Source organism: Calypte anna, chromosome 26 (genome assembly GCF_003957555.1).
Source record: "Calypte anna isolate BGI_N300 chromosome 26, bCalAnn1_v1.p, whole genome shotgun sequence".
NCBI classification, from domain to species: Eukaryota; Metazoa; Chordata; class Aves; order Apodiformes; family Trochilidae; genus Calypte; species Calypte anna.
In genome coordinates, this window is record NC_044271.1 from 1 (window position 1) to 12,384 (window position 12,384).

Here is a 12,384-nt window from a genome sequence, read left to right on the forward strand (position 1 = left end):
TGCCATGGCAAATGAGCTGATGCCTTTCAATGTGTCTGCTTCCCAGGTAAAAAACAACCCAGAACAAAACAATTCCTGGGGAAAAAAACCCAAAAACCTCACTTTCTGAGTGTTCTTCTCCCTGTCCAGCACATCCTGGTGAAGCTTGAACCCCTCCATGGGCACCTGGAGCATCCTCCTGGGCAGCCAGTGCTGAGAAAATTCAGTTTTCAAGAGACAGCTTGGGGGGAACCAAAATAAATCCAAACTGGGAGTAAACAAGAAATGAATCGTTTGCCAATTCTGCTCATATTTAGCCAAATCCAGCATAAATAAAGGAAAGAAATCCAAGTTGAATTGTGGGGCTTTGTTTTGCTCCAGTTCTAAAAGCATCTCATCACAGGGGTTTCCCCAACAGCCTCTCAGCCAGGTGACCCCAAACCCTCCAGCAGTGGGAATGCTGCATTTTATCCTGAATTCCCCACTCAGCTGCATCTCCAGAGCCAAATTCCAGGGATAAGGGGAGGGAATCCCCACCTCAGCATCAGGCACTGCATCCAGAAATAACCCAGCTGCCCCAGACCTTTATTTTTAGGGGGTTTTTTTTGTTTGGTTGTTTTTTGGGGGTTTTTTTTCACGAAGCCACATGTGCCCTGATGCTCTCTAAATGCCAAATGATCCGGAGCAAACGGCAGCTCCTGGGATGTTGTGAAACACCAGCCTGCTCCCCAGCCAAATCCTGATTTCTTGGAGGAGAAATTCCCCAAGAAGCTGATTTTCTACAACCAACCCCACTGCTTCTTCACAGGGGAACAGATTATTTCACTCATCACCCCCCCCCTCTTTGCTGCTGTCACCTTTTTTTCCCCCTCTTTTATTATTTTCCTCATTTTTCCAACGTGCTCCCTCACAAAACCAGAAATCCTGATTTCAACCCCTGCTCCTGAGGCTGGAAAAAGCTGGTTGGCTCCATGACACACAACTTGCATGAACAACTCGTACCTCCAAGCTCTCATGGCCATTTCTTGACGCCCACTAACGTGGAGCATGAAAACAAAACAACCCTTGCTCAGTGATTTATTATTTCCCTGGGATGTACAGGAGAGCAGGGCGAGCTCTCCAGCTCCCTCAAGGGGTTGTAACAACTTTAGAGAAGTTGGATCTAGCTCAGTGAGAGGATCAAATAAAACATAGGATTAAAACAATTATAAATAGCAGAATTAAAAGTTCTATAAATCATTTATAAAATATTGTTTATCCTCCCACCCCACCCCCCAAGCCAGCCCAGAGAGACACTGCAGGATGGAGCTGAGATGCTGAGCATCTCCAGCCTTCCAGCAAACTTTCTGCAAGCTGGTAATTAAAACCCACCTAATTACACAGCAGTGATGTTCTTGGAGGACTCAGTTTGGTTTTGACTTGGGAATTGTCCTTATTTCCTGGTTCATCTCTAACAACACTGGGAAAGGACCTCCCCAGAATTCAAGCCCATGCTGGGCAAACACAGCCTGGGGAAGCTGATTATTTGCTTTTATTTGTTAATAAATTAAGAATAATTAACTGCACAAGCTGCCATCTCAGCCAATACCTCTGCTGGGTTTAAACTTTACCCCCCAAGCCCCTTCCAACACCAGTCCTGCTGCACCTTCCAAACCCAAAACCACCTGAGAGGCCACGAGCCCCCATTCCTCAGCAGAACCTAAACCCTCTCCACCAGTTCCTAAATAATAAATAATAAATAATTAAAAATAAATTATTAAAAATAATAAATGATTAATAAATAATAAATGATAATAATTTGCCTTTTTTTCTCCATGCCACCACCCCTTTTCTCCAGCACACCCCTCCAGCTTACTCACCCCTTTGTCCTCAAGGGGACCCCATGAGCATCCAGCTCCCCTGCACCCTCCCCTTCCTCCTCCTGTGTCCCACAGCTCACCCTCACCACCCATCCCACTGCAGGGACACCCCCATAACCAGCAACCCATCAAGGGACCCCAGCATCTTGCTGAGGGACCCCCACATCAACTCATGGGACCTCAGCACTCAACCAAGGGACTCCATTATCACCCTAAGGACCCCAGCATCCCACTAAGGGTCCCCAATATCCCACTTTTGAGCTACAGAAGTCACAGAATCACTGGGAAGTTCCTCCTGCCCAGCTCCATGCTCCTGGTTAACCCCCTCCATGCTGGCAGCTCTTGTCCCCTCTCTTTTGGTGGCATTTTTTTCCCCCTCCCCACCAATTTGTCCCAAATCTAAGGCACCAGGTTGGACATAAAAGAAGACATAAAACAAGAACAGATGTCACAGCATCACCACCCAACCCAAACCCACCCCACCTCCAGGATAAGAGCCCCCAAAAGCCAGATGGAAGCTTAGCAGGATGGATTTAAGGATTTTTCTGACCCCCCAAGCCCTTTGTGGGACAGTGAAGGGGGCAGGAGGGGTGCAGCTTCCCCACATTTTGAAGGAAGGAGCAATGTGTCCTTTCCACTTTCCTTTTTTAACTTCCAATCCCAGTTTCCAGGCTGGTTTGGATGCCTCAGCCGTGTCCCAAATCCACCTTAGCAGTTAAATAACTCATTCCAGAGAAACACCATTTAACCTCCACCTTTCCAAGAAACCCTCAACTAGCAGCTCCTGGGATTTTGGGGTTTTTTTTCTTCATTTTTCAAGGTTTTTTTTTTCCTCCCCCAGCAGCAGCACAGCCCCAGAGAGGCACAGAGGGGCCAGAAACCCAGCTGCAGCATCAGAGGCCACCAAGGATGGACCTGTCCCCCAGGATGTGGTGTAAAATACTATTTCCCAACCTAAGCACCCTCAGCTGAAAAAAAAGAAGCTTTGAAAAAGGGTTTTGTGCCCCGAAAGGAGAGGGGAAAAAGGAGCTTAAAGAAATACTCACTTTTACCTTGTGCAACCCCTTGTAGCTACTTCTGGGTGCTCACACCCTGCAGGAGATGTCTCAGAGGGGCTGCCTGGTAGGGGGCATCAGAGGAAGCGTTAGAGCTGAGCCCAGGAGCTCGTTTTGGGGAGGAAAAGTGGAGAAAAAAGGAAAATTCCCTCCCCCGAGCAGCGTCCCGCTGCCACAAACGCTGCCACCCTGTCCCCCCCAGACCCACTTCGTCCCCAGCCCCGCGATGCTGGGACATCCCTTTGTGGGACCCCCATCCTATCCTCTCCCCACCCCCCCCATAAAGCAGCACCGGGGGGGCACCAACCCCTTCCCCACCACTCCCCAGCCGGGACCCCAACTCCCCCACCCCACAACCCCAGGACTCTTCTCCTCACCCCCACTCCCCCAACACCCCCTCCCCAAGATGTCCGGTACCGCCCCAGCCCCACACAGACCCCCCCCAGAACCACAGGGCACCCCAAACCCCCAACCCCTGTTATCTCCACCCCCCCCCCAGACTCCCCCAGCCCCACGCAGGGATCTTCCAGCACCACACAGCCCCCCCACCCAGACCCCACCCAGAGACCCCACCACACCCAGAGACCTCCCCAACCCCCACGCCGGGATCTCCAGCACTCCCTGACTCTCCTCCCCCCACCCAGGGTCCCTTGTCCCCCCCTCCAGGTCCCCGTTTCGCCTCACCTGACCGCGCCACCGCCACCGCCACCGCCCCGGCTCCGAGTGGCTCCGCGCTCCGGGGCCGAGAGACTCAGCCCGGCTGCCTTTCCCCGCCCTTCCCCTAGCCCCGCCCATCCTCTCGCATCCCATTGGTCATTCCGCCCGCCCGTCTAACCCGAGGCGCCCGAAACGCCTTTCTCATTGGTCCAGCCGGCGGCGTTATGCAAATCAGCGCGCTCTCCCCGCCCACCTCAGCGGGATGGCCCCGCCCACTCGGAGCACTTGCCGGGGGCAGCGGGCGGGAAGCGGGGTCTGGGATGGGGGTCCCGTCCCTGCCGGGGGTCCCGTCCCTGTGCGGTCACCCCGGGGAGGGGCTCCGGCTTCTTGAAATGCCCCAAGGGGTCTCCCGGGCACTGTGCTGTGCCTCAGAGGAGGTTTGGTTCCCTGCAGTGCCTTGGGGGGATCCCCAGACCCATCCAATGCTCCGGGGGGGTCTGGCTCCGTGCGATGTCCCCAAAGGGGTCCTGGCCCAGTGTAATCCCCTCGGGGGGTGTTTGACCCCCTGTAATGTCTTGAGGGGGGTGTTCTGGCCCCGTGCGATGTCCCGGAGGGCTGCTCGGCTCAATAAATTGCTCCCGGGGAGTCAAGAAGGGGGGGAAGAAGGGGGGCTGCGGGGATGTCACCTCCACGCAGTGCTCCAAGGTTCCGCCAGCCCTGAGCAGCGCTCCTGGGGGTGGGGGGTCACTTTCCTGCAGGTTCCCACCCACCCAGGGGCACCACATCCCCAGAAGACCAACCAGACCCATGCAATGTCCTGGGGGGGTACCCAGCCCCATGCAACACCCCACAGGTACCCCCAACTCTATGTGATGTCCTGGGGGGGTACCCAGCCCCATGCAACACCCCACAGGTACCCCGAACTCTATGTGATGTCCTGGGGGGGGTACCCAGCCCCATGCAACACCCCACAGGTACCCCCAACTCTATGTGATGTCCTGGGGGGGTACCCAGCCCCATGCAACACCCCACAGGTACCCCCAACTCTATGTGATGTCCTGGGGGGTTACCCAGCCCCATGAAACACCCCACAGGTACCCCCAACTCTATGTGATGCCCTGGGGGGGTACCCAGCCCCACGCAACACCCCACAGGTACCCCCAACTCTATGTGATGTCCTGGGGGGTACCCAGCCCCATGGAACACCCCACAGGTACCCCCAACTCTATGTGATGTCCTGGGGGGTACCCAGCCCCATGCAACACCCCACAGGTACCCCCAACTCTATGTGATGTCCTGGGGGGTACCCAGCCCCATGGAACACCCCACAGGTACCCCCAACTCTATGTGATGTCCTGGGGGGTACCCAGCCCCATGGAACACCCCACAGGTACCCCCAACTCTATGTGATGTCCTGGGGGGTACCCAGCCCCATGGAACACCCCACAGGTACCCCCAGCACTTTGCAACCTCCTTGGGGTTTGTTAAGGGAAAAAAATCCACTGGAAAGCAAATAACAAGATCCCAGAGCTGGGGATGGGGGTTTGGAGGACACGAGGGCCACTGGGACATGCAGAACGTTCCCGTTCAGTAGGAAGGAGATAAGATTTTGGTTAAGAAGTGCATAAAATACCCCCTGAGATTAGAAATAATCTACGTTTGCAATTAAACATTTGATTCCTTGTGCTCATCACAGCACCCTGAGCTGAGAGGGACAACTAGAAAAAGCTGGGAGGTGTCTCAGGGGACAGATAAAAAAGGTGGCATCTCCCAGTAGTTTATATGAAGTGTTTGGTTTTACCAGGTTGGGGTTGGAGCTGCTCCCAACCTGCACCCCAAACCCCAAATGCCCCTTCCCAGCACTGGGCAGGGGTCAGAGCTGCCCAGGAGTCAGGGCTGCCCAGGTGGCTGCAGCTTGCTCATCATTTTGATCCCCAGTTTGATTTTCCCAGCTGTAATTTAGACACCAATGATACTGGAGTTAAACTGGAGTTAAACTTAAGGCCTACTTTAGCCAAAAAAAAAAAAAAAATATGTTCACCATGTTTCATTATTCCCTCTCTAAAACAACCCAGGTGAATCTTGCATTTTGGTTTAGATGATTTCCAGCCCCATCTCCATGAACTTGAAACTTCCATTCATCCAAGAAATACTGAGGGTTTCCCACAGCAGCAAACCCAGCAGTGCAGACCCCTGAAAAACCCCAAAAACAGGGAGGGAGGTGAAGGGGGGGAGCAGCCTGCTTGGCCTTAGCACCACAAAAAGGGTAAATTCAGGTTTTGCATAGGAAAATAAAAGCAAATTAAGTGGGTAGAAAGCACTGGAGTGTTGTTTCCTTAAAAGACTCCTTCCAAATCACTGTGATAGCAGTGCTGGAACCCCTGGCTTGTTCCACCTTCATAGGTGGTGGGATTCCTGCTGGGGTCTGTCCTGTCCCCCCCTCTTTTAAGACAGCCTGGGGGAGATTTACTCCATAAATTACTCCCTGTTGGCTTTGTGGAGGCTGCCAGGGCACTGCCTCTTCCCCCTCACCATCCAGCTGGCCCCAGCCCTGTCCCCCAAAAAGATGGGGTGTCAGGGGAAAAGCTTTACCACACACACACACAGAAGCCTCCCACTAGACCCCGTTGAACCCCACTAGAACCAGTAAACTCTGGAGACCCCTCCACTGGTGATGTCCTTGCCCCTGAGCACCTCGTGTGGGGAGTGTGGAGGTTCCTGGAAAAAAAAAACAGGAAAAAAAAGAAAAAAAAAAAGATAAATTAAAAAAATAAAAAACTAATAATAAACTAAAATAAAAGAGGGAATATTTTTATTCATCCTTGTTTTCTGATAAAAATAACCAGCATTAATCTGCTTGATAGCAGGGGGAGCAGGAGAGGTGTCCCCCAGCCCCACTTCCCGAGGCCACATCTCGGGTGAATCTCGGAGTGTGACAAGGAAATGGGGTTCAGGCCCCCCCTCCCCACCCTCCCCCCGTTTCCTTCCTCCTGTGACAGCCCAAACCGATGTCCCTTGGCTGCCTGAAAATCGCTGGCCCCGGGGCAGGTGACCCAGGTGGGATGATGAGAAGCGATTCCATCCTTTCCTCCCCGCACCCTCACCCCGGGCACACAGATTTCTGGGGAGAAAAGCAGCTTTTTTTGTGCCTCTTGGTGGTGGTGGCATCAGCAGCCCTGGGAGGACCCGGTTTGTCACCCAGCAGCTCGGTGCTGGGTGTTGTGTTTACGGGAGGCCCGGGCGGGTGTTGCACAAGAGGCAGCGGAGGATCCGAGGACATCGCGTCCCCGCTGCCAGCCCAAGGTGCAGCTGTGCCGGCGACAGGGACAGGGACGTGGGGACACGGGGAGGACACGGGGAAGGACACAGACAGGGAGGAAGGGGTGAGGGGCAGCAGGGCAAGACCACCCAGTGTGGGGTTGTTTGACTCACGGGGTGTAAAGAAGCCACCAAGCTGCTGGCTGAATAAAATCCCCCCCCCCCGAATGTTCCTGCTGGGTCTTGCTGGTGACAAAAGGACAGAACCAGGTCTGGTTGATCCTCCCCAGCTGTAACTCCCCCCTCACCTTGCTCGGACACACAGCTCCTGGGATGAATTTTTTACCAGCAAAGGGGCTGAGACCCAACACAGTTTGGGGGGGTTGGGACCCCCCGGGACTCCCCAACTGTATCACGGGTCTGATACTGTCCCCTCCAGGGCTGGCCCTGTCCATATACATTCCCTAAATGTCCAGGATCCAAACACCAGCCTCTGTTGGAAAACCAAAAAGACAAGGAAAAAAAAACCACCAAAAAACAAAAAACCACCACGCAAACACAAATTAAAAAACCCCAAAAAACCCCAACTAGTTTCAGCAGCCAGGGGGGACACCTCCAGCAGGATCCATCCCTGAATTCCCATCTCCCCCCCTCAGCCAGGACAGCAGGAAATCTTGTACAGGCTGAAAAACCATAAAGATTTTCCCAAATTATTTTTCCTTTGGGTGAAAAAGGTGGAGGAGGGAAATTCCCCTCCCCCCACTCCCCTAACCACTCCCCCCCCCCCCAGCTGCAAATGAACAATAGGTGGGGGGCGGGCAGGGTCTGAGGCTCCCCCAGCCCCACCGGAGCTCCAAGCCCGCAGGATGCGGCGAGGCCGGAGCGAGGAGGATAAATAAAGTCCGGCTTTGGCGTCCTGGCCTGAGGCCACTTCTAACACAAAGTACATTCCGGTCTGGACGTAACGAACTGTACCAGCCTCTGCCGGGCCGGCTGGGTGGTTGGGGGGCGGCCGAACCTCCCCGCCAGCCCCACCGGGATGGGGTCTCTAAAGCTGCCCCCCTCCCAAGGGATGCTCAAGCTGTGGCTGTACGATGCGATGGGGATTGCTGTTGCTGGAGGGATCTGCACCTCTAAAAACACCCTGGGGAGATCGTCCAGGGATGTCTGGGGTGCTTAGGGTACGGGGGACACCCTACAGGGGACATCGCAGCCGGCAGGGATAAGCACAAGCAGGACTCGAGCCAGCCTTAGGGTTGCATCCCCCCCGACCCCAAAAATCCCCCTTTCCCCTTGCAGGTCCAGGAGGTTTGTACCGCCACCCCCCGCTTTCCCTCGCCGTGCCCTCCGGGGGGGCCGGAGGGGTCGGTCCCGCCCCGCAGCGGAGCAGCCCCGGGCGGGGGGCGGGCGCGGTGCCAGGCGCCCGGCGTGGGGACGCGATGTCCCGGCCACGGGAGCGCCGGGAACAGCCTGACTCAGCAGCCGGGAGAGGAGGAGGAGGAGGAGGAGGGAGGGGAGGGGAAGAGAGGGGCACCGCTTCGCAACCCGGGGTAGAGGTGGGGTGGGTGTGGGGGAGGTGGGCTGGTGGTACCTGGGGAGGGGGCAAACGGGAGGTGGGGGCTGGGCGGGGGGCTAGGGAGGGGGGGGAAATGCTGCCTCTGGGCATGCAAGCGGGACCCCTCCCTTGCTGCTGGCAAGAGCCTTGGAGGAGATTCCCCCCCCCCGGCTTGGTCCTTACAGGACGGCCAGGGATGGTGTGGCCACCGGTATCACCCCCCCCACCCCGCCTTAGCAGCCCCCACCTCCGAGATTGAGCCCGTGGCAGCACCCCCTGGCAGCAAACCCCACCAGAGCCCTCAGCATCCCACCCAACTTCTCCCCCTCCCCAGCATCCCCACTATAATCTCCCCACCATCTCCTCCATCACCCCCAGCATTTCCTCCCCTTACCCCCCCCAATAATCTCCCCAGGATCCTGCCCAGCAGTCCCTCCAGGATTCCCACGGTGCTCCCCTGCTCCCCCAGCCCAGTTCCCCAGCATTTTGGGCAATTTAATGGTAAAAATACCCAGTGAGGGGGATCCCTGCTTGGAGGGAGCCGGGGCAACCCCCCCTCCCCCCAAAAGCCCCCAGCTCTGAGGTCTCCCTGAGCTGACCCAACCCCCAGGGCCCTCCTCACCTCCCCATATCACAATTCCTCCATCAGCACCAAAAATTCAGCCTGAAAATTTTTCCCATTTGTGTCCTACTGGAAACCATCAAGGAGGGGGTCATGGAGGTCCCTGGATGTCCCCCAAGGCCACCTCTGTGTCCCCATGTCCCACTTTCAACATCCACTGCCCTGGGCAGTCCTCAGCTCTGGGCTGGGGGAGCATCCTCTGGAGACACCCCCAAAGGGATGGAGAAGGGGACAGGGACCCCCATATCAGGTTGGGGTGGTCCCTGTTTTCCCATTGGGTTCTTCCCTTCATCCATCCCCAAGGAAATAACTCCGGGTAGGAAAAGCAGGAGTGCATCTGATGTCCCCGGTGTCACACGCGGTGGCACAGCCGGAGAGGCTGGGGAAAAAAAAAAACAAAAAAAAAAACTCTGCAACAATTGGTTTTGGCAAGAAAAAGCGAGCCGAAGCTTTCCATGAATTCGCTTTTCTTTTTCGTTATTTTTTGTTGTTGGTTGTTGCTAGAAAGGTTCTGCGGTTCTGCTCCTCCAGGCGGAGCTTGCAGGGAGGCTGCTCGGCAGCTCCAGCCCGAAAATATCCCCCCCCTCCCCCAGGATGGACCGAACCCACCCCCCAGATTTAGGAAAAGCCACCTGGGGGGTCCTGGTTCTGACAGGGGGGGGTCACAGCTCATGGGTCACTGCCATGGGTGCAGGTTGAGGTGTCCCACCCTGGCACGGGGTGGTGGGGGCACAATGGGGAAACCCCCTGGGGATTTGGGGTGCCCCCAGCCCCCGGTGCTGGCTGTAAGGGGGGGTGTACTCCCCGCCCCCCCACAGCGAGGTGTCACATCCCTGTGGCTTCTGCTTTGCAACACAGTGGCCACCTCCAGCCACAAGCCACCCTGGCTGAGGGACCCCCCCGAGTGATGCCCCCACACCCCCCCCCTCAGCTGCACCAGCACCCCAGAACATGTCTGGGGCACCCCCAAACACCCACGGCCCAAGACTCCCCCCAAAGACACTCAAATCTGAGACCCCCTGAACCCCCCCCACTCCAGGATCGGGCCCCTGCATGACACCCCTCTGCAGCTAAGGGGGGGGGGGGTTCAGGCTGTGCCTGGGGTATGACCCCACCCCCCCAAAAAAAAAGTCACCACCCAAAGGTGGGTGCTACAGGGCTGCCCCCTGCCCGGGCTCCTCCATGGGGGTCAGGGGCAGCTCAGCCCCCCCAAAGCATTTGCCCCCCCTGACCACAGTGTGGATGCTGCAGGGGTAACACAGAGCCCCCCCCGACCCCCCCTTTTTTTTTGGGGGGGGGGATGTTTAGGCAGGAGGGATGCTTTGCTGGGGGGGGGCTGCAGGGTGGGCACCCACTGGAGCCCCCCCAAGTCGTGGTGTCGTGGGGAGGGGGTGATTTGGGTGAATTGGGGGGTGCAAAGACACCACCACCCCCCCCCCGGGGGTTGGACAGAGAAGTTTCAGCCTCATCTTTGCAGAAATAAGAGAAATGAGGAAGAAAAAAAGAAAAGAATAGGAAAAAGGCGCCGATTGGCAAAAAAAAGGGTTAAAGCAGCTGAGGAGAAGAGGTGAAGGCCGAGGGCTGGCGGGAAGGGGGGGGGAGAGGACGGGGAGGGGGGGGGAGAGAGGGAGGGGGGAGGTTGGGGAGAGGGAGAGCGGCTGTGCGAGAACATCCTGTACCCTCCTGGTAAAAACAGCCCTTGCGAGGGGGGGGGACGGGACGGGAAAACCTTCACCACTACCCACCCCCCCCCCAGGACAAAGGGGGGGCACTGGGGGCACCCCATGGGTGAGCAGGCAGGGGTAGAGGGGGTGAAGTGGGGTGTAAGGCTGGGGATGGGGTGAGATGTGGGGGGGGGTGTGCGGTCGTCCGTCCGTCCGTCCGTCCCCCCCGTGATGTCCTTTGGGCCTCGTTGGGTTTTAGCTCGGAGGGGGGGGGACGGGGACACCCCTGTGCGAAGCAGGGAGGGGGGGAAAGGGGCACCCAAATTCTTGCACCCCAGACTGAACCGAGGGCTTCAAGGGAGGGGGAGATGTCCCCAAATCGTGTGGGGGGGTGTCCCGCAGCTCCAAACAGGGTGCGGGAGGGGGAAGGGGGGGAACCTGGGTCACCCCAGCAGCTGGGGATGGGGTTGCACCCCTGGGGTGCAGAGGGGGTGAGATTGAAAGAGGGGGGGGGGGGGCTTGGGGTGTTCCCCCCTCCTCATAATCCTTCTCATTGCTCTTTAGTTAGGGGGGCACCCCGAAGGTCCCTGGTGAATGGGGGGGGGGGGGGGAGTGCGCATTCCCTGCTGTGTCCCCCCCACAGATGGAGGAGCTGGAGGGGGGGGACACAGGAGGGAATGCACCCCCCACCCCACCCTGCACCCCCCATCTCATTAACACCCAATCTTCCCGCAGGAGGATGCTCTGTTCAGACCCCACCTCCCAGCTCAAGGTGCCCCCACCCTGATGTGGTGCCCCCCCCCCCCTGTGTCCCCAGGGCTGGCAGCACCCCACAGGCACCGGGGGCCCCTTCCTGTGTTTGTTGAGGCGCCGTGAGTCAAGCGGCTGCTTTTCGGTTTAAGCCAATATTTACCAGGCGGGGGCTGCCAAAATAAAGGCACGGCTTCGAACTGAGGGCTGAAGTGATGGGGGGGGGGAGTGTGGGTGTTCATGTGTGCCCCCCAACCACCCTTCTTCCCCTCCCACCTCTCCAGTGCCCCCATTTCCTCCTGACGGCACGGGGACACCCCAAAAATGGGGACAGCACCAGAATGGGGGCTCCCCCCAAAATGAGGACACCTCTAAAAACGGGGACACCCCCAAAATTCTCCAGGATATACAGCGAGAGTTTTTCCAGGCTTGCCCATTCCCCCCCCTCCGGAGTGTCCCTGCAGTGTCCCCTCACTCCATGGAGGGGGTGACCCCCAAAGAAGGGTGCCAGGGCAGGGTGCATCCTTGCTGTACCCCCCCCTCCCCCCTAGGCTGAGCTGCCCCTGGGGTTTGGGGGATCCCTGCTGGGCTTGGGAGGGGGTCCAGAGGGCTGGGGGGGGTTGTCCCAGGCTGTGGTCACGCTGTGGGTGCCCTCTGCTGGCCTCAGGGTGGTGGCCGCATCCTGCCCACGGCAAAGCCCCGGGTGAGGCTGCGCTCCCAGTATCCCCAGTACGTGTCCTGGGAGGTGCCAGTACCTCCGGGCTGTTCCCCGCTGGGGAAATTCCTGAAACTTCAGCACATCTCCAGCATCACCAGAGCTCCTGCTCTGCTCCACAAGGCTGAGGTGCCACACAGAGGGTCCCCATGGCTTCTGTGACAACTGCTGCCCATAAAAAGTCCTTTTTGGGGAGGACCCCCCTGACACACCCCGAGGAGGAGGAGGAGCAGCTCAAGGTCATCCAGAGCATCCAGACACGACCCTCAG

The 12,384-nt window shown here is 57.5% G+C and overlaps 2 long non-coding RNA genes across 2 annotated transcripts; one reads left to right on the plus strand and one right to left on the minus strand.

Moving 5' to 3' along the window:
- LOC115599718 lies at positions 1-3,664 on the minus strand. The gene is made up of 3 exons (XR_003988586.1): positions 3,578-3,664; positions 2,885-2,957; positions 1-247 (listed from the first exon to the last, which is right to left on the minus strand). It is a non-coding gene; the product is annotated as an uncharacterized LOC115599718 (long non-coding RNA).
- Positions 2,883-10,416, plus strand: LOC115599719. The gene is made up of 3 exons (XR_003988587.1): positions 2,883-2,960; positions 9,756-9,761; positions 10,406-10,416. It is a non-coding gene; the product is annotated as an uncharacterized LOC115599719 (long non-coding RNA).
- Positions 10,417-12,384: the final 1,968 nt, after the last annotated feature.